The sequence below is a fragment of the Mirounga angustirostris genome, unplaced genomic scaffold (genome assembly GCF_029215605.1).
Source record: "Mirounga angustirostris isolate CCGP_5_RB_7025 unplaced genomic scaffold, mMirAng1.0.hap1 SCAF_7, whole genome shotgun sequence".
NCBI lineage: Eukaryota > Metazoa > Chordata > Mammalia > Carnivora > Phocidae > Mirounga > Mirounga angustirostris.
In genome coordinates, this window is record NW_026991715.1 from 61,073,218 (window position 1) to 61,099,933 (window position 26,716).

A 26,716-nucleotide genomic window follows, 5' to 3' on the forward strand; every position below is an offset into this window, starting at 1 on the left:
TCCTATGAAAATGTCTTGAAGTGTCCATTTTTAAATTGAACTGTTTGACTTTTCATTATTGAGTTGTAACAGGTTTTTAAAAACATATTCCAAATACAAGGCTTTTGCCCAACATATGTTTTCCAATCTGTAGCTGGGCCCTTTCAGTTCATAACAGTATCTTTTGAAAAGCAAACATTTTATTTTGATGAAGTCCAGTTTATTGGTTTTTTTCTTTCATAGTTCCTATTTGTGTTTCATTTAATTATCCAACATTACTAAGATGTTTATGCTTTCTTCTAGAAATCTTATAGTTTTAGTTCTTATGTTTAAATCTATGATGCATTCTGAGTTAACTTATGTATATGGTATGAGGTAAGGGTCCAGATTCATTTTTTTTACATAGAGCTAACCAATTGTTTTGGCACCAATTATCCTTTCCTCATTGAGATGCCTTGGCCTCTTTGTTAAAAATCAGTGGATCAGGGCGCCTGGGTGGCTCAGTTGGTTGGGCGACTGCCTTCGGCTCAGGTCATGATCCCAGGGTCCTGGGATTGAGTCCCGCATCAGGCTCCCCCTGCTCTTTGGGGAGCCTGCTTCTCCTTCTCCCTCTGCCTGCCACTCCCCCTGCTTGTGCTCTTTCTCTCTCTCTGTCAAATAAATAAATAAAAATCTTAAAAAAAAAAAATCAGTGGATCATATATGTGTGAATTCTCTATTCTGTTCCATTGACCCATGTCTGCCTTTATGGCCAATACCACATCATCATAATTACTTTTACTTTATATGTATTTCTATCTTTCTTAGTTACTTTATAATGTTTTAATAATTGGTTTCTCTAATTATTTTTTTGACATAAAGCCAACCAAAATCTTTTAGTTGTACAAACTTTAATCAAATCCCCATATAGCCTATGTCTCTCTAAACTGAGAAGTCTTGATTTTTCTCTTTTTTTTTTTCCTATCCAGAAACTCAAAAATAATTACTTTGGTGAGTTTTCTTTATCCCATTGCTTCCATTCCTAATGTGCTTCCTTTCCACCATGTGCCTGAGCCTCCCCACCCATGGCACATGAGTAGGTACCAGAATGAGTGGCTGCTCTTCCCCCCCCACCCATGGCACATGAGTAGGTACCAGAATGAGTGGCTGCTCTTCCCCCCCCACCCATGGCACATGAGTAGGTACCAGAATGAGTGGCTGCTCTTCCCCCACCACCCATGGCGCATGAGTAGGTACCAGAATGAGTGGCTGCTCTTCCCCCCCCACCCATGGTACATGAGTAGGTACCATGATGAGTGGCTGCTCTTCCCCCCCCACCCATGGCACATGAGTAGGTACCATAATGAGTGGCTGCTCTTCCCCCCCCACCCATGGCACATGAGTAGGTACCATAATGAGTGGCTGCTCTTCCCCCCCCCCATGGCGCATAAGTAGGTACCATGATGAGTGGCTGCTCTTCCCCCCCACCCATGGCACATGAGTAGGTACCAGAATGAGTGGCTGCTCTTCCCCCTACTGTCATTACCACTATTACTGCTATTGTTATCATCATTATCGCACACACACACTTACTTTGGTTTCCAACATCCTTCCTACAGATGCAAAACCATTCACTCTAGTTTTGAGCCCAACAATTGAACCAGGTTAATTGCTTTAATAAACCTACGTGACTCCTAGGTTCCCTATTGGCTATTCTAGTGGATGTACTGAGGTATCTCATTGTAGTTATAATTTGCATTTTCCTATGATTAATGGTGTTATACACTTACTGGAATGTAAGAGAAAATGCAGATATTATTAATTTATAATATAACTTAAATTCTCTCTCCCTAAATATATAACGGAGTACTTTTTTACCCCACCAATTCTTTTTTCAGGATCTTGCCCTTTCACCTATCTTTGAGAGATTGTTCTGTGGTGTGCCCAGATCGGATTATTATTTAATAGCTGAAAAGCCTTCTGAAAACTGGAGGTTTCATGAGTATTTCTTAGGCTACATTTAATTGTTAAAATTTTAACTAAGAGTTGTCTTACAGTGATCCCTACCTAGAAAGCCCACTGTGGTTTCTTTTCCATTGAGAGGTGAATTTTCTTGTGGCTATCTTTTGTTTTCTGTCTTATGCCAGTGTTCTATTCATGACAAAATTTTCCAATCCCACCCCAATCCCTAAAAATACAGTTTTTAAGAGCGGGGTGTGTTTGTGTGTCAGAAGCTTGAGAAAATGCAGATTATAAACTCAGCAACATCAGGCTTACATTCCTGCTTCTCTTGCTTGATGAAACCAGTCAGATTTCTGTTCAAGTTTCAGCAAATTCCACTCTAAGTGATATGACTTTAAGTAGGGGAAACTCCTTTCGGCTCTCTTACAGCATTCTGGAGGAAAAGGAAGGGAGGATGACAGGCAAAGTTGTTAAATGTTAAATCAAAAGCTGAAAAGTCATTGAATGCAAAATAATTCCAACTCCAAATGAGAAGAGAGTTCAGGAGGGACTTCTCACAATGAGGGGGAAAAATGTCAAACCAGCAGTAATTGAGGGAAAAGTCAAATGGAGGATGGAAGTCTCCTTTCTCACAAGAAAGGGCTACTCTGTCTTTGTTGCCTCCTCCACTTTTCCTTTTTTAAGTTTGGGATGAGGAAGGTGACAAACTCTAGAGAACATAGGTGGAGGGAGAGCAGAGGAAACTGCTGGCTGAGCAGGAACTGCAGGGGCGGAGGGGGAGGGGCTCCACTTTGTGCTTAAAAGGATCTGAGAAGGGGGTGAAAAGCTGCCAGCAGCCAGAATATGAATTAAGGAAGGTGACCTTACAGAAATAGAAAAAATGACCTCTCTCTGAAATCTAGAGGAAAAAGATGAGGATGTTAACTAGGTAGGAGAAGAAAATCATCACATATTGGAGTATGAAAAGACCTTAGAGGTAATGGAAACCAACCCTTACATTTTACAGATAGGCCAATAGTTGAGAAGAATGAGCCATCAGACTAAATTGGTCCACCACAATATAAGATGTTTGCATTTGAACTAATAAAAAATAATGTCTTCCAATATCAAAGGAATCATGTACTCTCGGGAGATACACTCTTTTCCTCTTATGGCTTTTCGTCACGCTTAGCATCATCATAGCCCTTTTGAGAAACACCAAATTAACTGACTTGCCTAGTTTATGTCATGGGATTATTTTAAATTTTGCTTTTAAATATTTGGAAAGAATTATCATCATCATATTTGGTGCTTAATGAATAGTTCTATACATTTTGATCCTTCTAATAAATAGGTATGCCACTGGAACAGGGTTGCCATAGAGTTCAGTGCTATATACCCGCTGTCCAAGTGGGTTGGGGCCAAGGAAGACAATGGGCTTCATTCCCACCACCTCATACATTTCCTGGGCCTAACTTTGGCTGCAAGAACAGCTTTTCATAGGTCTTCCTGCCTCCTCTCTTGCCCCCTTCCAAACCATCTTCTGCACCAGCCCTCAGAATGACTTTCCTAAAATACAAGTCCAAGTGGTATCACTTACTTGATAAGTACTTTTGGTAGCAACTCAATGACCATAGGTTAGATTCTAAACTCCTTAACCTCTAGGTCCTCCCTGCCTTCTCCCCCTATATATGCCCTCTCCCCTCCTTACACTGTCCATTCAAGCTTTAGAGATCCTGTGTTACTCATCGGACCAGCTTCAGATGGCTGTTTCTTTGCTAGCTATTCTCTTCTGCCTAGGATGTCCTTCTCTCCTTCCTCCTCTACCTACTGTCTACTCATCCCTCAAGGCTCAAAGCAACACTTCCCTTGCACTCTCAGTTAACTCTCCTTCTAATAGTGTTTCACTCCTTCCTGGACACATTTATCATAACACCTAGAACATCTTCTTGCACTTATTTTTATACACTAAAGAAATCAGTGGTTTTCAAACTTGAAAGCACATAGTGTCTATAAGAACCCTCCAAGGAGTGTCTTTAAAAGGCAGAAATTTCTTGGCCTTACCCCTAGAGATTCTGTTTCTGATTCTGATTCAGTAGATCTAACATCAGAGGGGTTCATGGACATCTCTGAGCCTAAGGAGAGCCTACTCTAAATCAGGTAAGTCTTCACCTGTTTGTAGCACCATTTTTCCAAGGGCAGAAGACAGTGCTGGTGTCTTCCATCTGCTACTCCCTGATCACTGACTCACAAGAGTATCAGCTTGAGAAATCCCAACACTCCCTTCCTCCCCTCCCACTCTCTTGGGGGTAAAATATGCAAAACTCATTTATATTCCCACAAGTAGGTGAGAATCACATTCTGGGCCATCACCATTCAATAATGGGAGCTTTGTGCAAAGTAGTGACAGGTGAAAGGAATGATTTCATTTTTCACTTTGACAATTGGGTGAAGCAGATTCCTGGCAGTTCTGCAAAGGTTTTATGCCCACATAGTTACCCAAGGGATCTGCTTAGCAACCAAGAGATGCTTCAAGGGGAAGAAAAGCAGATTCTTCTCTCGGTAGCATCTTGTAACTGAGATGCTGCCACAAAAGAGGGGAAAAGAGGACAGCTCTGACCTAGGGTTCTCGCTTGTTCTATGGTCTCCAGAAAGGCCTATCCTGAGTGCCCTGGTCCCTCTCCCCTCCCCAGAGCCCACGCAGAGCTCACTGTGAGGGGAGCAACATTCCCCAGGGGGTTTGGCTCTGCTTGGCTAGATTTCTTCTTTGTGCAACTATTTTTTCTGCCTATAAAATTCAACCTATTTGTTGGAGGTTTGTTTTTGAGAAGATCCAATTTAGTACCCCTCTTCCATGCCTGGGTTTTGAACTGAGAAATAAAGCAAAAAAAAAGTAAGCATTTGGCAAATCAAATGGGACCAGTTTATGGATAGAGTTGATATTGCAGGATGGATGGGGTTTGTATCTGCACACAAATGGGTTTCCTAATGCTGAATCCTAGAACCGAATTGAACCCCACAAATGACAGCCCTCCCATCTCCTGCCCAGGAGCTGTGCTCTGGACTGGAAGGTGGGCTCCCTGGAGGAAGACGAATGGCAGGGCCTGGTAAGTCCAGTCTCTTCTCAACCCACCAATCTGATGACTCCTAGAAACCACAGTGGTACTCACCTTCACGTGGCAGGAAACATCAGACACAGGTCCAGGTGTTCCCCCAACGCAATTATGGTTACTGTTAAAGACTGGGAAAATACAGGAAAACACCTAAAGAATGAAATGCAAATTGTCAGTGATCCCAGAAATACGCTATATATATATTTTTTTTATTCTAAGGCACATATTTCTCACCTTCTAATGTTTCTTAAACTGGGATGTATCTTACAATTGATATGTCTTTAATGTGGTATTATTATTTTTTTCTGAAAGATTTTTGTTAAACCTCTGGTGCCTCTTTCAGTTATCAGTATCTTAGAAATGAGGAAATGTGGTAATTTTCAATTGTTTCAGAAAATAGGGATTATTCTAGAGCATTTTTCCATATCAATAGATAGTGAAAACCTGATGTACAATGACTGCAAAGTATTCCATCATCTGAGTGAATGAGACTGCATTTAACTCATCTCTAGCCCTTGGCATTTAAGTTCTGTTTTTCTGTTTGTTTTGGTTTTTGGCATTATAGATAATGTGGTGATAAACTTCCTTGTACCTAAGTCTTTGCTCCAAATATGATTTTTCCCCCTTAAGAATTGGACCTTGTAAGAAGTGTTGGTTTCATGTGACCATATTGTTCCTCAGAAAAGTAATCCAGTGGAGGATCCCACTAATAGCATCTGAGGGTGCCCATCTTGGTACAGGCCTAGCACTGAATTATAAGGTAGGGTACCTTCTGAATTTGAGGATTGTCTGTCCTTAATGTCTCTCCTGCCACTCTTTGTCAACCCTCTCACCCTCCCTTCCAGTCCAGTCCATTCTGCTGGGAGAGCAAGAATAAGCACAGAGGACAAAGCTCAACATTGCCACAAACCTTTGCTGCCAAACCCAACATAGTATCCTGATTGGTTAGGCTCCCTGATGGAGGACAGAATCACCCCTAAATGGCCTAGAGCCACAGCAGGCAAGGGAACGTCCACAGCTCCTTTCCCCTCTGTCCATGCTCAGCTCCCAGTGGCAAGATGGCACAATGGCAGAGCAGTGCCCAGGAAGCTGGTTGGCTGAGCCTTTGTCCTGATGCCTAGAGCATGCTGGTTGAGGTTCCTCCCTGCACCTCCTTCTCTTCTCTCTCTACCCCAGTGCTCAGGATTGAAGGAACCTTGAGCTTCCTCTGGAGGCCAGGAAGCGTCACTGATGGGGAGGCCATGCTTCACCTTGGTCTCCATGTAGCCATCCCAGAGGCAGCAAGGCAAGGCTTTGGCTTGGGTTCGATGCCATGCAACACATTTTAATCAGCATCTGCCGCGTGAAAGGCAGTATTAAGTGCTGTAGGAAAGACAAGGTTTTATTTCTGTCGAGAGCTTTTTATGGCACCAGTTCCATGGATCTCCACCCCACTCCAATCCATCTGCTTGCTCCTTGGGTATAGGCAGGAGACTTTTCCGGAAAGGAACAGCATGTGCTCATTCCTCAGAACCACAGACAGAAGCAGATTGGACTGTGGCAAATGCGAACCTGGCATGTTTACTGGAAAAAAGTTCTTGGTTCCCCCAAAAATAATCAACCAAAACAAAGTCGATTCTCTGGACATTCCTCAGCGAGATGATGTCTATGCAGGTTAAGTAGAGAATTCTAGGGCCTAAATATGCCCCAGTCACACTGTATTCTTTGCTGTTACTCCACTGAGGTACAGATTCTCTTATTTGATACTCAAAATTAATGGGGGGCTTTGGGTGAAGCTTTTAGGGTAGAATTTGGTTGGGCTTTTCCTGGTAAGATGACTCATCAGATCTGGTACACCAAGCGCCTCCAAGCTACAACAGTTTATGTTCAAATGGTTTCTAGAATTAAGGGGGCTTCTAGGATTTCTGAGCCAGGTAAGCTGCATTAGGGTAGAGCTCACTAGTAACAGAGCCAAAGGAAACTTCTCAAGGGGCACTACCAGGGACGGTGGGTGTGGACAGACAGAAGGGCAATTTGAACAGCCAGTCTCTCATTCAGGAAAGGTGTAAGAAGATAAAAACAGGTGGGAGTGCAGAGTGCTGGATTATGTAATAGTGGGACACACCAATCTTGGGGAAGATAGTGCCCATCGGCATTCCTCCAAAGGGACTTGAAGGAGATTTGGAGGTAAGGTGGGTAGTGTTGGCATCTCATCAGGCCAGTAGGGCTCTGAGGTTTGATCCAGGAGTCCTGGGCACTCTGATCTCAGAATGGCATCCTGTTCCCTGGCAGAGCAGAGAAGAATGGGGAAGCTTGGAGAAGCTTCGATGCACAGATCTCAGCCAGGTCCCAAGAGCATGGGAGGGCAAAAATGGACCCCCACAGGGTCATTTTTCCTGAGGCTCCATCTGTGCAATGAGATTTACTGCCTGGGGACAGGATGGGGATTAACTTTTGGATCTGTCCAGCCCATTGAGGAGAGGGTCTTTGTCAAACAACCCTTTACTGGGTTGTGTCTCACCAAGAGAATAGGGAGGAGCCCGTAGGGTCAGCAGGAGGGAAGGGGACCTCCAACCTGTCTGTGGGCGGGGGGCAGAATCTCTCCACTATGAACACTCCTGGGGCTACAGCTTCTGCTGACCATTTGAAAAACAAATCATGGAAGATAAAAAATGCATAAGAAGAACAGAAAGGTAATAAAAAAGATTTAATTTCAATAAAAAAAGAAGATGAGTAGATTAAGATGGGCTTAAAAACCAGACATCTTAAACACAAAAAGGCATTTCAAAATAAGTTTTAAAATAAGCAACTTTGACATTTCAATAAAAATAAAGGAGGAAAAAAATAACTAAAGTAAATTAGGTTTAAAAATAAAATTTGAAATAAAATTTAAGAAATTTTGTATCTGGGAAGTTGGGAGAAAAATTACAATTCCAGTAAAAGAATATTAAGTTTTTGTGTTTTTTTTTTTTTTTAAAGAGAAGCTACAGCTAGATGAGATTTAAAATCAGAGAAATGGCTGAACTCCAGGAAGAGATTAAAAACATAAAAGACGAAGCTATACATGATCAAAATAAAACCCCAAAGCCATGAGGTGAGAAGCTAAAAACCTGTTAGTAAATGAAGCTAACAGTGACATAGGATTTGTAAACACTATCAAATAAAAGGGGAAAATGTGTAGGATAAAGTGAAAATGGAGAGTTTTTATGTCTGGAGTCAGGTATAAGTCAAAGGAGATGGGGAGGAAACAGAGCAGGCAATAAGTTCCTGTGGACACGGGTTCTGGGGGCTGCTCCAGCTTCTCCCGGGCAGTGGCCTCTACCTCAAGGGGTGACATTTATTTTTGGGGGGGTGAAGAGCCACGTGGCAGAAAGTCAAGAGCTCCTCTTACCCCTTGTCCTAGACATCGCCCCTATAGACTCCTGGCTTGGTCTGACCCTCGTGGTATTTATTCTTGCTCCTTAGTTCACTGTACCTATATGAGAGGCCCCGAGGAAAGGAATTTTCCAGAGCCACTGCAGCCCTGAGGCAGAAGAAACAGCCCTAGATCCTGCTGTGCCACCCCCCACCCATTTTCACAGGAAAAGGAGAGGACATAAAAAGAGGTAAAGAGAAAAATCAAATATAGATTGAGGGTAAAATGTCTAGAACTGTAAATTGTTCACTAATACCTCCTTTTGATGTCTCCTGCATCAGAACATAAATACCAGTAGCAGGAAGTTTATCTTCTGCAGAGTTGCTAAAACTACCCCATATGTAATTATATATTCGTACTGTATTGGCTCAAAATTGTGCGGAATAAAGTGTAACCTAAAGAGAAGCCAAAAATAGTTACTTGGTTTCCTTTGCCAAATTTCCTTGAAAAATGTAACTGCGTGAGAGTTTAAAATTAGGTGATCAGCTAACAAGTATTTGTTGAGTCTCCTGTGTTTGGGGAGCTGTTAGCCCCCCTGGAAGGAAAGAGGACAGCCTTCCTGGTCTCGCTGTCCACCGGAAGGGCCCAGGGCCCAGTCCAGGCTCGTTCTCATTGCTGTGACCTACTTTTCATCAGTGTGATAGCCAAAAAAAAAAAAAAAAAAAATCTATTTGGGGCATGCTTGCTCTTCCAGGGTCTTTCTTGGTCCACTACTAAGACATCCAGGTGTTTTCTTCTCTTCAAAAAATCTGTTGTTCCTGTGAGTAGGCATTTTACAAAGCGCTGTGCTCTTTTGCTTCCTTAACTGACCTTCTGCCTCACGTGTTGCTGTAGACCTGACTACACTGCCCCGGCAGCAGCAGGTAGAATCCTCTGGGAAGAACTTGGGTCACATTTGCAAGTTAATTTCACGTGTCCACTTATTTCTGTGTTACCTGGTTCCTCTAAGCCTCACTTGCCCCTCAGTAACAGAGACGTCGTATGAAACATAGTAACACAATACTAACAGAGAGTTAATACTAACTCTCTTCCTTCTCAATAAAAATGCCCCTCACGCAGGTCAGCTCTTAGAAGGCCCTCCCACCACTCAATCAGACAGGCTCCTGAATGCGGGGTCCCACCCTAGTCTCCAAATGCTCGAAGCACAAAAGTAACCCATGACCATTGGCAAGGCCTTTGTCCACCCCGGACCTTCATTCCTTCATCTGTAAAATGTGACCTGCCCTTTCGGTGTCAGTCATGAGTAGCAAATGGCATCATTGATGACTGAGCACTTTATAAAAGCCCTATAACAGTACTGAGCCGGAGAAAACCAGGAGTCGATTGCTTTGTTTTCTTTAAGACCAGAGGGGGAGACTTGTGGGAAAGGTTGGTTTTCTTTCCCTAATTCAATCTGGCTGGTTTTGTTTAGTCTTTTTAAATAACAGATTAACTCTATATGAATTATTTATATATTTTACTCATGTTTTGCCAAGAGGCTTTAAAATGTTACGGATGTTGGGTTTGGGAGTATGATGGTGGGTTGAACAGGTAGGCAAGCATTAGGGGCAAAAGAGAAGAAAACAAGAGTCTTCTCTCATAAAATACAGTACCTATATGGGATATACTGGATATGTGCAAGTTAATTAGCTCACTGGTTTGCAAAGCGAAGCCACAACAGGGACTAACTCTGAGACTGGCAGAGCCGAGAACCAGAACCACCACTTCTCCTATGCCTGCAGCCACGGCAGACATTTCCAATGGAACGCGGCACTTTCTCTATCATGGCAGACATTTCCAATGGAATGTGGCATCTTCTCTAGCTGAAAGCTGACCTCACATTCCTTTTCATGGAGTGCTTTAAAATTTTTTCTTTTTAATTTTTAATTTTTTATGCTAGAAATCTTCAAGAGTATAGTTAGACCAGGATAGCCCACATAATGACAACAGTAGCTTGAAGCTACAATCACTTAAAAAAAAAAAAAAGAAAGAAAGAAAGAAAAAAAGCTAAGGGGCCATATGTTGAAGGAAACTGCTTCATGAGCTATTCGGGCAGTTGTTGATGGAACGTGGGAGGACCATGGACCAAGAGGAGACCAAGAGAAGGAGGGGGTCAAAGCTTGCTGCTATAGGATCCTAGCACTGCTCACTTCCTTTGCACCCTCTCCCAACACATACACAATTAATCCCCTAAACTGGGTCATATATTGAAATATTTAACTTTAGATTTACATTAATTTAAATGAAATGTACTTAAAAATTCAGTTCCTTGGTTGCACCGGCCACATTTCAACAACTCACTAGCCATATGTGGCCAGTGGGCAGTGCAGATATAGAACGTCTCCATCATCACAGACAGATCTATAGGTAACCTAAAGCAGACCCCAGGGTGTATTCTACTCGTAACACTGCTCAGTAGCCCTGCATCCCAGAGCTCATCCTCTGCTGGTTGGAATTAGGCACACACAGTATTAACAGAAACTCAGTTCTGACCCCCTCCCTTCCCTTTACCTGTATAGAAAGAGGGACTCAGGCTGGGGGAAAGAAGGAGAGGAAATACACCATTTCAAGAATTGAAATTATTTTTCTTCCACATGAAAGTTACAAAAAGAACAGATGGCACTTTTTGAAAAATGAAAATCTGGGATCAAAGAGAAAGAAAGAGCCAAGCATGAGTCCCAGGGCTGCTGTTGATTTTTCCTGACCACCCCAGCCAACTCAACACCATCGTTGTTGTTTCTGTAAAATACACAAATGTTCTTAGTTTTAAGACTTGGGTTGCAAAGAGAATTCTTACTTTTACATTCGATTGAACAGAAGATGCTTGCTTTTACCCAAATTTCTTATGATTCTATGATTTCCCATCCTGCCTGCCTGCCGGCTGCTTTGTGTATGAGGCAGAACAGATAAGCTTTAACCTTGGAGCTGCTCCGTGAGATTTTCTGCAGATGGTTTTCAATAATAAGGTGTTTGCTCATTTGTTTCTAGGTTCTTTTATTTCAAAATAAAAGTGCAGCCAAATTGACCCATGGGGAGAGAAGAGATTAGACAGAAAATAGCATCTCCTTAGATTTCTTACTCTAATGCATTCTGATTCCACCCGTGAAATTGTCCCACCAGGACGCTGGCAGGAACAGAACAAGGAGAGACCTTAGTTCTGGACGGGCACGTGTGAGGGCCGAGGAAGTCAGCTGAGGCTGAGAGGGTAGACAAGGGCCTCAGGTTTGGAGTAAGAGGTCAGGATCCAGACTGCAGGAGGCCGAGGAGATGGAGTGGTGAGCCTCAGAACCAGGCACGGGTTGCTTCCCCACCAGCCTCAAGCCCACAGGGCTTATCTGCATGTGGGTCCTGGCCATGACTGAGGCAGAAAAGAGATAGAATCCCAGCATGCTAGAGCTGAAGGGACTTTGGGGATCCTCTTGTGGAGTCCCCCCAAAGACCCTGAAGATAAGAAGCACCTTGTGTCCTTGTTAAGCACAGAGCCCTGGACCTGAACCACACCTCCTGAATCTTGGTCACCTAGGTATCTGATGAACACCTCAGGTGACTGATCTCAGAAAGTCTGGGAAGCACTCACCTATCCAGTGGTTCTCAGGCTGGACCACGCAGAGCCTGGAGATCTCTCACCGCTTCTCTAGCGCTACAGAAGGATGCAGTGGGAATGAAGGGGAAGGACTGAGTTTGTGAAACTTGAGGCCTCCCACCCTGCTACAGTCTGATCATGGTGAATAATAGGAGCAAGTGTTTATGAAACCCTCTGTCCTAAGAGCTGTGCGTGTATTCTCTCCTTAGCCCTTAAAATCACTCTAGGAAGCAGGTGTTAGTACACCTGTTGTATGGATGAGAGAACTACGGCTGGGCCAATAAGTAGCTGTTCTAAGATCACACCACTAGTAAGTGGCAGAGCTGGAATTTGCATAATACAACTCCTTCCCATCACGTTATACTAACCTTGAAGAAGCTCCACTTGCATTGGGTTTATGTCTTATTGGGCATCTTGCAGTATTTAGATTATAAAATGGATTCCACTGCTAATAAAGGTGTGAAAACACATTGCTAGACTGATCCCTACCTTTTATACAAGAAGAAGCAAAGGCCCAGAGAGGCGACTTTGTGGTCACAAGGACACCAAATAAGGGTTCAAAGTTGGGAGTTCTGGCCTGAACAAGGCCAGTAGCTTCCCCAAGAGGCCAACTCTGAACTTGGCTCCTCACCCAGCCAGCCGTGTGCACTGGGCCAACCCGGTCTGCAGCCTTTCCTGATTTCCTAAGGCTGGCAGACACCATCTGCTGAGAAAGAGTTATGGCCCCTGCTGAGGGCTGGATTGGGTACTGAGGACATTTAGCCAAAGGGGAAAACAAAGGTCATGGTTTATGGTGAGTAAATTTCTCATCTTGTTACACGGAACCATGATCCCTTTGTTAGGCAGCCTCGAGTGTCTACGACTGCAACTGAATCTGATCCTCTTTTATTCCTGTTGTAATTAATGTCCACGTGGCGTGGGGCTTCCTGAAAGGGTGAGATATTTTCTAGAGGAGGCTATATTTCAGGTGCAGGTGACTTATTTCTTCTTCCCTGGGACTGGTTCATCAATCACTTGGAGATGTTTTGCAACCAAAGAGCAAATGCATTTCTCAGAGCAGCGGCCTCCACCCCAGTCCCCGAGCCAAAGCCAGGCAATCAGGAAAGGGCTTGGTGGGCGGCCAGCCCCTGTCTTCCAAAACCCACCATCTGGGAAGTGCATGTGTTGCCTCTGCTCCCAGTGGGGACTGGACGCTTGGCTGGGTGCCTGCAAGCCCTGCTCCCACAACACTTGGTGGTCTGTCCGCCTACGGTCTCTGTGAGGGCCGACAAGGAAGGTTTGGAAGCTGCACGCTCTTTGCTTGGGAAGTCCAGCTGAGCCTCCAGGTTGACTGATTTGATTGAGTGTCCAAGACCCAGCGTTTTCTCCAGGGCTGCTGTCAAAACTATCTTTTCATGTTGAGAAATCAATTTTCCTCACTTGGCTGAAATGGCTTTACAAAACGTACGTTTGAGAGAGGGCTGGATTCTGTAGCCTACTTCTTGAATGACATGCTTCTTGACACATGCTCTGTCTTGGAGGGGCTCGGATTAGATGGGTCTTGACTCCTTTTATGGCCTCCTTGTCCATCCTCCCCCTCCCCCCCCCCGCCAATTCTAAAGAAGCCCGTCGCACCAGGTAGCCTTTGAGCATCTCATTACCTAGCAGATGGGTCATAGACAACTTCTGCTTGCATTTCTCTCAAAGTAGTAATGTCCCTGATGTCCCTTAGCAGAAAGTCCCATGCTGAGCAAATCTGACTACGGAAGTCTGGCATTTGCAGTGAGAGGCTGCACTGCAGTGTCTCACGTTGGTAGGAAAGTCTAGGAAGACAGATGGGGAGAGAAAATGCGGGTGTGGTAACCGGGTAAATTTGGAAGAGAGTAGTTGTGGGGAGACAGACTTTTACCTTTACCCTCTTAGGGTTCTTTTAGGCTGGGCCTGAGAATTCAACTGACACAGATCAGCAGGAGAAAAATATCCAAATTTATTTAATGCAAGTTTTATGTGACCTCAGAGCCTTCACAAGGAATGAAGAACCAACAAATGGCAAAACCTACTTGCTTTCAGATTCGGTCAAACCAAGAGAGGCAGTGTGGAGAAGGAGATTAGAGGAGGGTAAGAATTATTTTAACAAGGTCTGTTTGCGTAGAATTCTCTCCATCCCAGCTTATCTGTGATGATAAGAATGTTACTTTCCTCCTGGTACTGGGAAGACAGCTTTCTATGAGAATCGCATCTCCTTCTCCTGCTTCTGAGCAAAATTCGAAGGAAGGTTGGAATTGTTTCTTGTATTTGCTGTTGTTGGAATGCCTTTACCTCAAGAGAGTCAATGTGGCAGAGCGGCGTAGTTGGGGTGGCATGTTCTGAACCCCTTCACAGTGCAGTATGGAGGGAGACGGCATGGGGAGGGGGGCAGTTCTGAGCATTAGGCTGCTGACCAGCCTGGTTTGAATTCTGGCTTGGCCACCTCCCAGCTATGCCTCTGCCAGCAAGTTCTTGATTCTCTTCTTGGTGGCTTCATGTGAAAACAGCACTTACTTGGTGGAGTTGCTAGAATTAAATGAGTTCATGAATATAGAACATTTAGCACCCTGCCTGGCACATAATAGATGCTCACTAAATATTAGCTATTATTATTCGCCTTTTGCTTGGGAAGTGATAGTGGATCCCCTGGCTTAGCGTGGGGACCTAGCCAGTGAGGTTTTGGTTCCTCCTTGACCGCGATGACTCAGTCGCTTGGGCTGCCCTGCTTTCCCGGGACGGTGGCAAGCGGGGCGGACGCCTCTGACCTGCCGAGAAACACTGCGTTGAGCTTCCTAAAAGCAAGGAGGCTGCAAGGCAGGTGATTTACTCAGAGGCTAAATGCTCCTCAGGCTCCTACCCACTTTATTCTGCCATCCCAGAAGGGATTTTTCAGTTAATTAAGGAGAGGAAAGACCGATCACCTGCAGCTCCGCCTTACCGAGAGAAGACTTGCCGAGAGCTTTAAAAGGCTTGCCTCCTCCCGGCCTCCCCCTCCCTACCCGCCCTCGTCCCCCAAGGCACAGCACGTGGGTCTCTTTTTCAGGCTCCTCAAGAGAAAAATGAATGACTCTCAGACCGGTACACAAATGGCAGCAAGAATGCGATCTGGCAGTGTTAGAAATCGAGCCGCGGCCTGTTTCTGTCCCTCCATCTCCCCGGGTCCGTCGTCCCTGGCCTGAGCCGAGTCCTTGGGCGGAGAGACGCGGCAGGTGCTGCGGCGCAGTCGTCCGCATAGATGAGCGGCCGGGCGGGGTCCCCAGCGAGCGCCTCGGGGGCTGTCCGATGGGTGATGCAGCTGTCTAATAAAAGCCCATTTCGTAGTCGGTGTTCAGTGAAAACATCCCATTTTCATTTATAGAAGCGGTGAAGCCACCTGCTATTTAAAGGCCCCTCCTCCTCGTCTCCCTCACCCCAGGGCGGAATCTTCCAGCGCCCTCCCTCAGCCAGCTGTGTCTTGTCAAAGTTCCAGTCTCCTCCTTCAGACACGTCAGTCTCTCTGACCGTGCACCCCCTGTGCCCTGCTTTTCCTACTCAGTCTGGAGGACGGGATTATGGCCTCACCCACAAAAATAGCTTCAAGGAGAGCGGTCAGCTGAGGAGGACCTCAGGGTCCCACCCCAGGTGTACCCTGTCGAGGCACGAGGAGCCAGACATGACTCGCCTGCAGAGCCCGGACTCCCTGCTCCGCTCCGCACCCGTGTTCGCACCGGCTCGGGCTGAGTCGGGCGCTGACAGCGGAGGGGGCGGGGAGGAGCGAGGACGAGAAGAAATGCTGCTGCCGAGGCAGGAGCGCAGACTCCAGAGTAAAGGCAAGGGGCTCAGAGCAAACAGGAGGAAGAGAGCAACACAAAGAGCCAGATGCAGCAATACCTCAATGAGCCAGCCGGCTGGGGGCATGGGCGTTTTCGGTGACTGGAAGTTTCTAGTTAACTGTGAATGGAGCCAAAATCCTTTGCCTTAACCCTTAATTCAGAAAAGCTTTTTACACGGTGTCAGTTCACTTCCTTAAGGCCATTCCGGACGGGGACTATGGGATCTTAGGGCAGCAGTCGGGACGTCAACACCGCAAACACGGTGGAGAGCCTGTGGAGGGAAGGGTCCCAGCCCCGGTGGAAATATATGCTGAACCCCTCTGCTTGCCCTGAACGCTCAATCTCTGAGAGAAACTTGTTTTTTCATGTTTTTGGTTTCATCTTAATCACGAATTGCTGAGAATTTTTGTTAAATCATAACTGCATAGTACACTTCTATTTATTCTTCAAATCTCAACTTGAGTATCACCTCCTCTGTGAAGCCTTTCTGATGACTCCTGCTCTCCCCTCAGGCCCTCCGCATCATTTCCCTCTTGGCTTAGCACACTGTGTTTAAATACTTTATAAACATGGGACACAGTGGGCAGGTGATGAAGGGAGGGCTTCCTCTATGACCTTCCCCGTAAAGAAGCTGAACTCCCAATCTTTGCCTTAAGATAGTAATAAACTCCAACTACCTGTGAAGTCTCAGAAGGTTAAAAAAAAAACAAGTCCTGCTTTACTGTTCTACCCCCAGCTCACGGCCAGAGGCCAGAAACGAGGGAGGGAAAGAGAGGTGAAAAAGGGAGGAGACATTCTATAAACAGATGAGAGGGGAGAGAGAGAGAAACCATTTACAGTCTTGGTGATTTAATCTTAATTCTGAAACCTATCCCCTGTCTGTTTCCCTCTGATCTGTAAAACAGAGTGCCTCCTACAAGGTTTCTGAGTTCTGAAACAACTCAGGAGGATAATAGTTCTCTTTCCATTAACGAATCCATTCTCTAAATGTGCCATAGGGGGTAGGAGTGGGGTGGGAGTGTAGGGAAGACAATCAGTCAGCAGTTAGCAAGAGCCAGATAAACACAGTGGCGGACCCGTGGCCAGATTGGAGACCAACCAAGACTAAGACAGTCAACGCTGCTCAACATTTGTTGTGTCTCTATTCTGTGGGCCATGATAAAAGTCCCCAAAACCGTCCTTGTTGGGCCACGACCCATAGTTGAGAATGGGAAGCCAGGAGTAGGGCAAAAAGAAGGCAGGGCACCGCTCTGGCCTAGGAGGCAGCCGCCTGGACACTGGCCCCTGGACGGCTTGCCCGTCCAGCAGGTAGGGCTGGTATCTGGGGGATTAGCTCATCTGCCCTGAGCTCAGTGGAAACCGGGCACCCCTCTCTGCCCTGGCCATGCCCTTCGTGTGTGCCTAGCCCCCCACCAGCTCTGGCAGCCTCGTGTCTGCCTGGTCATGGTGTCAAGTCTAATTTAAGCCACGGGCCTGGTGACCCTTTCAATCTGCCTCTGAGAAGGCCTACATACTGCTTAAAAACCAACCAACCAACAGCCCTCTGGCCCTGTGGTTTTACAGACAAGAGAGGATGTGGTGACGTCCTATTATAGAGGTTGTAACAGTGTCCTCTAGGGTCCCCAAGGTAGACGACAGCGTGTATGCCAACCTGGCAGACAAACAGCTCATTATGTTTATGCGCACCAATGGTGTGTTCAGAGCTGTACCCACATGATGAAACAGGAAGTGCACTGGATATTTCCTCAGCACGTTCCCTGCTTTCCTGCACTCCTGATGGGTAGGGCCCGTTTTCACTTCTGTATCCTCAGTATCTGGCACAGAACCTGACCAAGTATAGGTGCTCAACCGATGCTCCCTGAATGAATATAATAATTCCACTTTCAGAATTCAGTTACGTCTTGATTCAAGTCTGATCCATCATCTCTTTGCTCCTTTATAGGGATGAGCTCACTGAATGTCCCTGCAGTCCCCAACAGCTCATCTGTCACTCAGCGGCCAGGACCTCAGCAGCAAGGCAGGCTGCTCCTCAGGTGGCCAAGAAGAGTGCACAGGGTTCTACCCTCTTTCTTGCCTTCCTTCCTCTTTACCTTCCTCTTTCCCTTCTGGCGGGGTGACCAGTTGTCTCGGCTTGCCCAAATCTGAGGCCTTTCTCAAGCGAAAACCAGGCAAATCCCAGCAAACCTGGGCAGGTTGGTCATTCCATTCTCCTTTTCCCTTCCAGAAACATATAATGAATCATGGTTTGGGTGTGGCCCATGTGGGGGTGAGCTAGACCATGTGGACTTATCAAGAACAGGATAAAGCTGCCACCCTCAGCAATCTCAGAGTCTAATGGGACGGAGACACAGTGGGCAAGAAATGATAGAGTACCAAGGAGAGGCAGAGTAGCTGGAGGGCAAGAGAGAGAATATGGTGAAATTAGGGGAAGTTTCCTTCAGGATGTGACAGCAAAGAGCAGCAGAAAAGTCTGATTGGCCAAATGCACCCAGGCCTGGTCAGGGAGACTGAGACAAGTATTTCCTTACAAGTTGGGAGTGTCCTCTACCCGGGTGCTATCGTGTTCCTGAGGAATCGGAGGGTGACAGTGGTCAAATAGGTGCAGCACCATCATCCCAGGAAAGCACAGGCCCAGCTATGCTGGAATGCGTTGACTGGTTTCACTCAGGGCAGTGGAGCTAATTACAGAGCCAAATTCCCTTGGCTCCGGAGTGAGAATGTTATTGCATTTCCACCCCCTTATCATCAGCTTCACCCCTCCCTTCTGTACCCTACCTCTCTCTTCTCCTTATCCAAAACATAAATATAAGTCAGGATCTTGGCCCGGTGACAAGACAGGTGATCATTTCCATTCCTTTCTCATGGAAACTCAAGCCTTGATTTCTGGAACACAGAGCTTGATGAAAGCGGAGTTGAAGGTCATAGTGCCTTTTGGCCTAGGATTTCAGAGTCTGAATTCCACACTCTCATTGGGCAGCTCTTGAGCAAGCTCAGGGCTTCCAATGCCTCCTTAACATTTATCTTTCAGAGAGTGGGGAAAGGACCTGAGATATTCAGTGGGAGTCTACTCACAGCCTGCTTTTGGTCGGTCTTCTCGTGCTCCTCTTGAAATTGGATACCTTCTGGTCTCTCTGGTTTTTCTGGCTTTAGTGACGCGCTGCCCTGAGAATCTTTGCTGGCCACAGTGATTGCTGAGACTGGGACATGACACATGCTTCTGAACCAGAGCCTTGTACTATTCCTATAGGTTTGGGTTGGACTGGGCTGCCCACCACATGGACACACACCCACAGCACATATGGTTGGCACTCTTGATAGTTCAGCTTTGTGTTAGCTTCACTGTCCAGTGGAAAGTGGCTGGAGAGCTCGGCGGTGAATTCACTCATTTTCATATAGGAGTCTGTATTTACTGATGGGTCAAGGCCTCTTGGATTTCTCTAATTTGACTGGGTCCGCTATTTCTCTCTAGCACTGAGTTCAGGAGGTAATTGGAATCAATTTAGGGTTTTTATTCCATTCACTTAAAAGTAATTTTAAAAAATTTCACCTTGTCCTACATCTACTCCCCACCTGCACCTTAACAACATATTGTCTTCTGACTTATGTACTGGAGAAGCTTTGCTATGAACCTAGGGCAGGAAGTCTTCAGCTGACTGCCATGGAGGTAGGTAGGTTCCCAAGAATCTTCTTCAGGAGGGCAGGTGGCCATATCTCAGTCCTACCAGCTTTGACAGCTGCGATATCTAGGGCCGGCTAAGCTACCTTAGGAGAGCCTGCCCTAGAGGGGGCTGAGTCCCCTGTTTATTTGTAGGCCCAGAAATCCTAAAAGCCACTCAGGAGCCTACTCTTCTCCTCTATATATCTAGATGTTGACTTCTGGAGTGGCCCAGCTTCTGAGGACTGAAGCCATCAAACCAGGGGGAGGAGGATGCTTCGAACCTGGGTAAGTGCTTCTCTCTAAGCAACTGTGCAAAGGGGCCAAAGAGAAACCAAGAGATAATGAACTCCTATAGTGAATATGTTCCTCCTTCAGTAGAGGATGTTGCTCTCCCTACAGGTGCCCTCCCCTTCAATTTTTCTCTTCTCTTTGGCCGAGTTCCTTTGCAATTTATTATAGAACTTCCTCCTACCACATGTTTCTCCTGGAGTCTACTCCAATGTCAGTAGTCTGTTCTCATGGATTCAACAATTCATTAATATTCAGATCTGGATTTATGGTATCATCTTATAAGGGAGAGAAAACCCTATGCCAAAAGGGACAATGCACATAGCTTCTTTCTCTTTTTGAAATATATTCAGCTATGACTAGAAGTGGAGGGACAGGGAAGGAGAAGGGTATGGCCACCAAGACTAAAGCATAAAAGGATAGAAAGAAGGAACCCCCATCTTGGTGAGGTGCCACATCAAGACAAAAGTGACTTTTGATGAAAATAGCTCAAAGTAGCTTTATGATGACAAGTACAATGATGACATTGATGATAAAGATGAGGAGGAGGAAGATGCTAATGGTAATGATGTGAACTGAGTGTTGGGACAAGTGCCATGAATGAATTGATTTGGTTACTGAAACCTTCATACTGGGAATTTCCAACGGTTTCATAGCAAGTGGCATCTTGGATTGATTGGTAGCAGCTGTTTCAACTGAGTGGCATCAGATTCTGGGGTTCGATCCGGGGTCGTCTGCAGACAACGTGATGACCAATTAGTGATGTCAGATGTAACCAAAAGAGAGAGTGGGGAGCCAGAATTTCATATACTTACCATCCATGCAGCGTAAACTATGGTTTGTTTGTATCTCATTGCACAGGAGTTGAGACACCTTGGCTGTTCAATTTTGTACTGGGTTACTTACAAACGTGCCATAATTTGTTGGGCACCATTTACTGCTCTCCCACTATGTGCCAGGCGTCCTATGGTGTTCGGTGTTCAGAGCACAGCACAGTGAGGGTGGTGGCAGCTGAAGACGTGCTCTCTCTGATTGAACTTCCAAGGGCAAACACAGAGGGGAAAACCCAGGGACTTCGCTGGAAAGTTTAGCGTAAGAACATCTTCCCCCTTCCCCCTTCCCCCTTCCCCCCTAAAACTTCAGGAGGGCTAGGAAAGCGGCCTTTCCTATAGTAACCTTGTGTCCCAGCACCCACCCTTCTCCTTGCTTCCTGTGGGGGCAGAGTCAGTTTTTCAGTGACAGGCCTGATGTCATGATGATTTCAAGTGATTTGGCCCAAAGACAACACCTACTCCCTGAACAATATCCATGAAAACTTAACGCAGTAACTTGAGTGAGTCACATTTTCCCTGTGGATGTGATTTGCAGATGTCGGGATGGAACTTAACCAGGGCTGCCTTCTGAAATGGAACTTCCAGAGAGCAGCAGACAGACTGTGGAACAGCCTTCCCAGAAAAAGAAAAGCCTCCTATAGACCAGCAAGAGCTCTGATCACACAAATGCAAGCAAGGTTTCCAAAGAAAATGAAATGAGAGTTTAGAGAATGGGCATGGAAAATTTCTCTACAGAAAGATTCAAACTCACTGTATACCCGTGAAAAGGAACCTTTTTTTTTTTTTAAATCAAAATATGTTCACAAATACTGGCTTATTTGATTCTCATAATAACCATGAATGTGGGCTGTGGATATGGGCCATGAAAACATGATTCTCCATTTTGCGGTTGGGAGAAGGGAGAGAGAATGTCAGTGGTTTGCCTTTCAGGGCACGTGAGTAGCAAATGATTGAAGCAGGACATGGGTCTTCTGGTTGCCCCTAGACGGTGTTCTTGCTGCCTCATTCTGCCTTTACAAATTGGAGGTGGGCCACCTAAGTAGCAATCTCTTTTCTTTCAGACAGAAATGTATCTTGAAAAAAAAAATAAGGACAAGGATCAAAAATAGTCTCAAATGAACATGGAAAAAATATTTTAGTTATATTTTATGATACATTCAAAGATTTTCTTAAGGTAGAGAGTCGGAGGGGCAGAGGGCAGTAGAGATGAGAAGAAGTGAAAAAAGACACACTCACATGCCGCACATGCCCACAACTTCCATGGACTAACAGCTCCATAGTATCACTTTTTAGAACGCAACAGGGTACTTATGTTTTCACAGTGATACGCAGAAATATGGGCAATACCTCTTCTGGGAACTGGTGACGTTGAGATAAAATTTGGGTCAGGAATGAGAGTTCTCTTAGCTGTGGCTGAAAATGAGGGAGATCATTTCCCTTGCTGTTGTCATGTTTAACTTCCAGAATGAAGCGATTGCCCTGCTTCAGCTCCATCTTTATAATAACGAGCAATGATGACGGACGAGCACATAGAATACAAAGAGTGGGAGAAAGCAGGGCAAGAGAAAACCAGAGTGGGGGCGTCTTCACAGCCCATTAGAACCGCCTGGGCAGGCTGTAACTTTGTGGGGCCTGGACCCCGCCCCAAACCAATCGGACTGCTGGGGCTGGGCCCCCGGGTGGCAGACAGAACTTAGGGCCTCCAGGTGTGTCCAATGTGTGGCCCAGGCTGAGAACCCTGCTTTCAAGAGATCTGCCCCCAAAGGCTGACTTAGGAAAGGAAAATACACCAAAATAACTGAAATGAGATTGGGGGAGGGCCATGCAAAACCTTCTCCTGGAAGAGAGACGGAGAACAGAAGATAGAGATGACTCAGGAGGTCAGAGCGCAGCACGGTGAGGCTGGTGGCAGCTGAAGAGGCGCTCTCTGCTTGAACTTCCAAGGGCGAACACAGAGGGGAAAACCCAGGGACTTCGCTGGAAAGTTTAGCGTAAGAACATCTTCCCCCTTTTGCCTTAATTAACCTTTATTCCAATGCAACACTTTGAGGGCTGGGAGAAGGGTGCTAAATCCTCCGATTCATTTGGTTCTGGGCCTCACACAGAAGCAGCGTGGGAGGACTTCTCACCGGAGGGAACACTCGCTCTTATGTACAACTCCTAAGGCTGCCCTCCTCCAAAGAAGCAGAACGTTCCGACTGGGGACAAAGCAGTGGTCCAAGAACAGCCACGTCACCTCACCAGTGGAGGTGACAGGTTAGGCCAGAAGGAAGTTGGCAGTGTTGTGTGGGTGAGGGGCTCTGAGATAACACGTGAGGACAATGAGGGGAAAAAAAGGTCACCTTTCAAATTCCTTCTGAGATGGAGTCAGATGAGGACTTTCTTCTTTTGTAAATGAGCTGAATGCAGTGATGAGCCTTCATTTTCCATCAATACTGGCGTCAATATTATTTGCTCTGGATACCCTAGCCCAGGAATCCTTAACGTCATTACCCTCCCATTCTTGGTTAGAGTAGAGGCTCCCTGAGGGGCTACTTCTTCTGCAGCTTGACAGCCTTTGAAGTGTACAGTTTAGCACCTACCCAGCATGTAGTAGAAACTGAGTGAAGGTTGATGGAGAAACCAATTAGAATATGGCTGGTATTGCAGGGGAAACACCATGGGCTAAATAAAACACGTCCCCCAGAAATGCAAGGTGCCCTGCCCTATTGCTAAGGGGCAAATGGGGATGCCTTCTGGGGGACACAGGTCCAGGGAATTTCTACTTTCCTTCCAACCTCATTCAGAATGGGGGCAGAGAAGCGGAGAATGGACTAGAGATGTCCTGGACGTGACATTTGGGATCATGACACTTGGAGACTCTGTGGCAGGAATGCTGAGGGCAGAAAGCAGTGAAATGGTCTGTTCTCACCCCTCAAGGCAGAGCCTCAAGCCATTGAGGGACCACACCACCAGGTGTCACTGCTTCCCAGAAAACGCAGCTTGTGATCAAGTGGGGTTTTAGGATCCCAAAGTCCTTTCTGGAAGGCCAGAGCCACTCTGAAATTGGATGTCCAAGTAGGCTTGAGAGCTGGATTTTTCTTTTGGTGAGAAAGCTCTTGTTTCCTCCAAAGCAACAGGTCCTGAGTAAGCTCTTGGAACCCCTCTGAAGCCTTGGAAAACTTGCCACCTTCTAAACAAAAGCATCTTGTGTATACCCTTAGGAAATAATTACATGGAAGTTTATAGTCAGTCTTGCTGTTTTGCCTGCAGCATATAAAAAGTTTCCAGTGTGCATCTCCCATGCTCAGATGTTGTGCATTAATCACATTTGGAGGTAGAGCCTGGAGCCCGGCCTGGCCTGAACTTTCAGTGGGAAGATGCAGCTATATTGGTCAGGGCGATTACAAAGGTAGGTCAGGGCATTAGAGGCTTTGGCCGCGAGTACTGGTGATTAGGTTAGAGCTCATTGGACAAATGGATTAGTGTTGGATGAATGGGCTCCCTTGGACAAAGGGAAGTAAAAGACTACTTTAATCAAGACTAAGCCGCATCTCCCAGCCAGTCAGCCATCGTCAGTGCCTAAGAATGTTCCGGGACGCTAAGGCCTGGCCGGCATCTGTTAGATGGGACTCTGCACCTGCACCAGTCGGGAATACAGTCAAAAGATGGAAGCCGAGGAGGAAAATAATCTAGGTCAACTTCTGTTGCTTCCCAAAGATTCCAGTTTTGTGGCTTGAAACGTCCTTCCCGTTGGTCTACATAACTACTGGACCCCAAGTTTATGAATGTCGGTGCTTTCAAGCAAGTCAAGTGGCTGCCAAGAAATACATATGGTTAGTCCAAGACTTGGACTGTATTTGCATTGACCTTGGCTTCTAATTTCTCTATCATCACATAGGCCTGGCTGATTGGACCTTGCCTTTTGTCAAATCTGAGTAAAGAAACCTTCCACATGAGGGCCAAGGCTGCTGTGTGTTGACTTTCCTGTCATGATCTCCTCCTCCTGTGTTTTCTGGAAAACAAGACTTGGTCTGAGGTTTCCTGGGTCTTTCTTTGACAGAAACATTTGGAACCATTGGGAATCAATCAATATATATTCCTTCTGGCTGGGGAGATCAGGGAGGGCAAACCGATCTCTGTGTGTAAGAAGAGGTGGCATTTTGGCCAGAGTTTCTCAAGTCTGATTGCACCTTAGACTTACAAGGGAGGGGACGAGGGGGATGGCAGGGTTAAAAATTATTAATGCCTAGGCTCAACCCAGATATTTCTCGTTCAGTTGTGTGGGATGAGGCTCAGGCATCAATAGTGTTCCTAATGTTCCTCAGGTGATATTAATGTGTGGCCAGCATTGAGAACCCGATTTCAGGTTCTCAGCTGAAAGGAAATTAGTTGGTGGGTGTATGTATCCTATCTCTCTGATTAGATTATAAGCCCCTAGAGAGTGAGGACAGCATCCCATATTTTAGCATCTTCTCTCTGAGTTTAATAGCGTGCAGTACACACCGAGTATTTAAATATGAATTCTTGGATGCATGGACAAACATCATTGCCTGAGAAACCTCATCCTCTTGAGGGAGTGGCTACTATTTTAAACATGCTGCAATGCAGAGGCCCTTTTAGGGAAGTCTGGGCCAGCTGGACCTGCCACAATTACACTCAGCAACATTCTAACTGCTTGAGAAATGTCTAGACAGAAAAACCTTCCAGACAATGAGAAGTAGAAGGTGGCTAGGGTAGTCTTTCCTTCTTTCTTTCTTTCTCGGGGGCGGGGGGCGGAGAGGGGGGGTCAATTATCTGATAAGGCATCTCTGTTTCCCTTATCTCAAACAGATTGTTTCTGTAACTTGCTAGAAACAATTATTTCATTATCAAGTTTTCCTTAGAAAAGTTAGACGGTAGTGTCCCTTGTCTACATGCATCTGGAAGGAGCTTCTGTGCTTATCCTGATACACTACTATGAATCAAGTGCCTGTAGGTCTGAGCATTTCATTATGATGAAGAAGGAAACTGAGTAAATCATGAGAAAATGGAGAGGTAAGCAAGAAGACAAAGTCAAGAGGGCAGGACTGCAGTTTAGAATGAGCCCCCCATACCAGGTGCCTTTGCGACCTAATACAACCATCTGTGGGTTCTATTTTAAAAATCGACCTAAAAGCACAGAAAAGCATTTTGGATTTTCAAAAGTAGCAAACACAACAAGGAGGGATTAGGGATCGATTAGGAGACTAGATGGAGCTTCACAATTAAATGGCTTATATACCGTGAAGAGTAGATTTCTTGCCTTTCTTTCCCTTCCCTTTGTTCCTTTCTCTCTCTCCTTTCCTCCCTTCCTTCCCATAAACACCATTTGAGCTAAGAATAAAAGCTCACAATCTTCACATTCACCTCAAAGAGATCATGATTTAATGGGGAAGATAGGAAATGCAACAATAGCTCAGATGAAGGGTGGAACGTGAGACATGACCAAGAGAAGGAGCTTGGTAAAGGAGGGGCCATGTTCCCAACAAAACTGTTCCCATTCAAAAATGAACCCCAAAATGAACTCTGGTTCTCAGAGTCTGAAAGGACATCAAAGGCCATCTCATCCAGGGTCCCTCATGGGATCCTTAACCAGTCGGTGGTTGTAGGACCTTACTTAAATATTTGCTGTCTTCCATCATCAGACACCTCTGGCATCCTTAAGACAAGCAACAAAGTCAGCCATTATCAAGCACAACTCCCTTGATTATAACAGAAAATTGACAACCTGGTGGCAGCAAAAAAGGAAAGTCAGTAGCTCGTATAACTGTAATGTCCAGGGTATAGGTCTGACTTCAGGCAAGGCTGGATGTAGGGTTCCATAGGGAGTCTTCTGCTCTCTCCTCAGCTCTGCTTCTGTCAGACATGGCTTCATTCTCAGGCAGGCAAGATGGTCACCAGCACCTCAAAGCTCCTATGAGCTTAGCAACCAAGGAAGAAGAGAACATTTCCTCACTACCAGCCTTGGGAAACTCTCATTAGCCTAATGAGTAAGGACAAGATCCCTGAACTAAGAAGGAATAATTAAGGATAACTTCAGGGTTTCAGACTAGGGAAAACTGGAAAATGTTATTACCTTGATGAAAATTAAGGTAATCAGAAAGAGCATCCAAACCACAAGGGCTGAGAATAAGGGAGGGATGTTTCCCTA

At 45.7% G+C, this 26,716-nt stretch overlaps 1 long non-coding RNA gene across 1 annotated transcript in view; it reads left to right on the forward strand.

The window, feature by feature from the left end:
- The window catches only part of LOC123859436 (uncharacterized), a 36,129-nt gene extending 11,603 nt beyond the window's left edge, over positions 1-24,526 (forward strand). The window contains exons 5-8 of the long non-coding RNA XR_008507702.2: positions 7,971-8,085; positions 8,457-8,596; positions 19,653-19,729; positions 21,101-24,526. This is a non-coding gene — a long non-coding RNA (uncharacterized LOC123859436). The remainder of the gene's footprint in view (positions 1-7,970; positions 8,086-8,456; positions 8,597-19,652; positions 19,730-21,100) is intronic.
- The last annotated feature ends 2,190 nt before the right edge of the window (positions 24,527-26,716 follow it).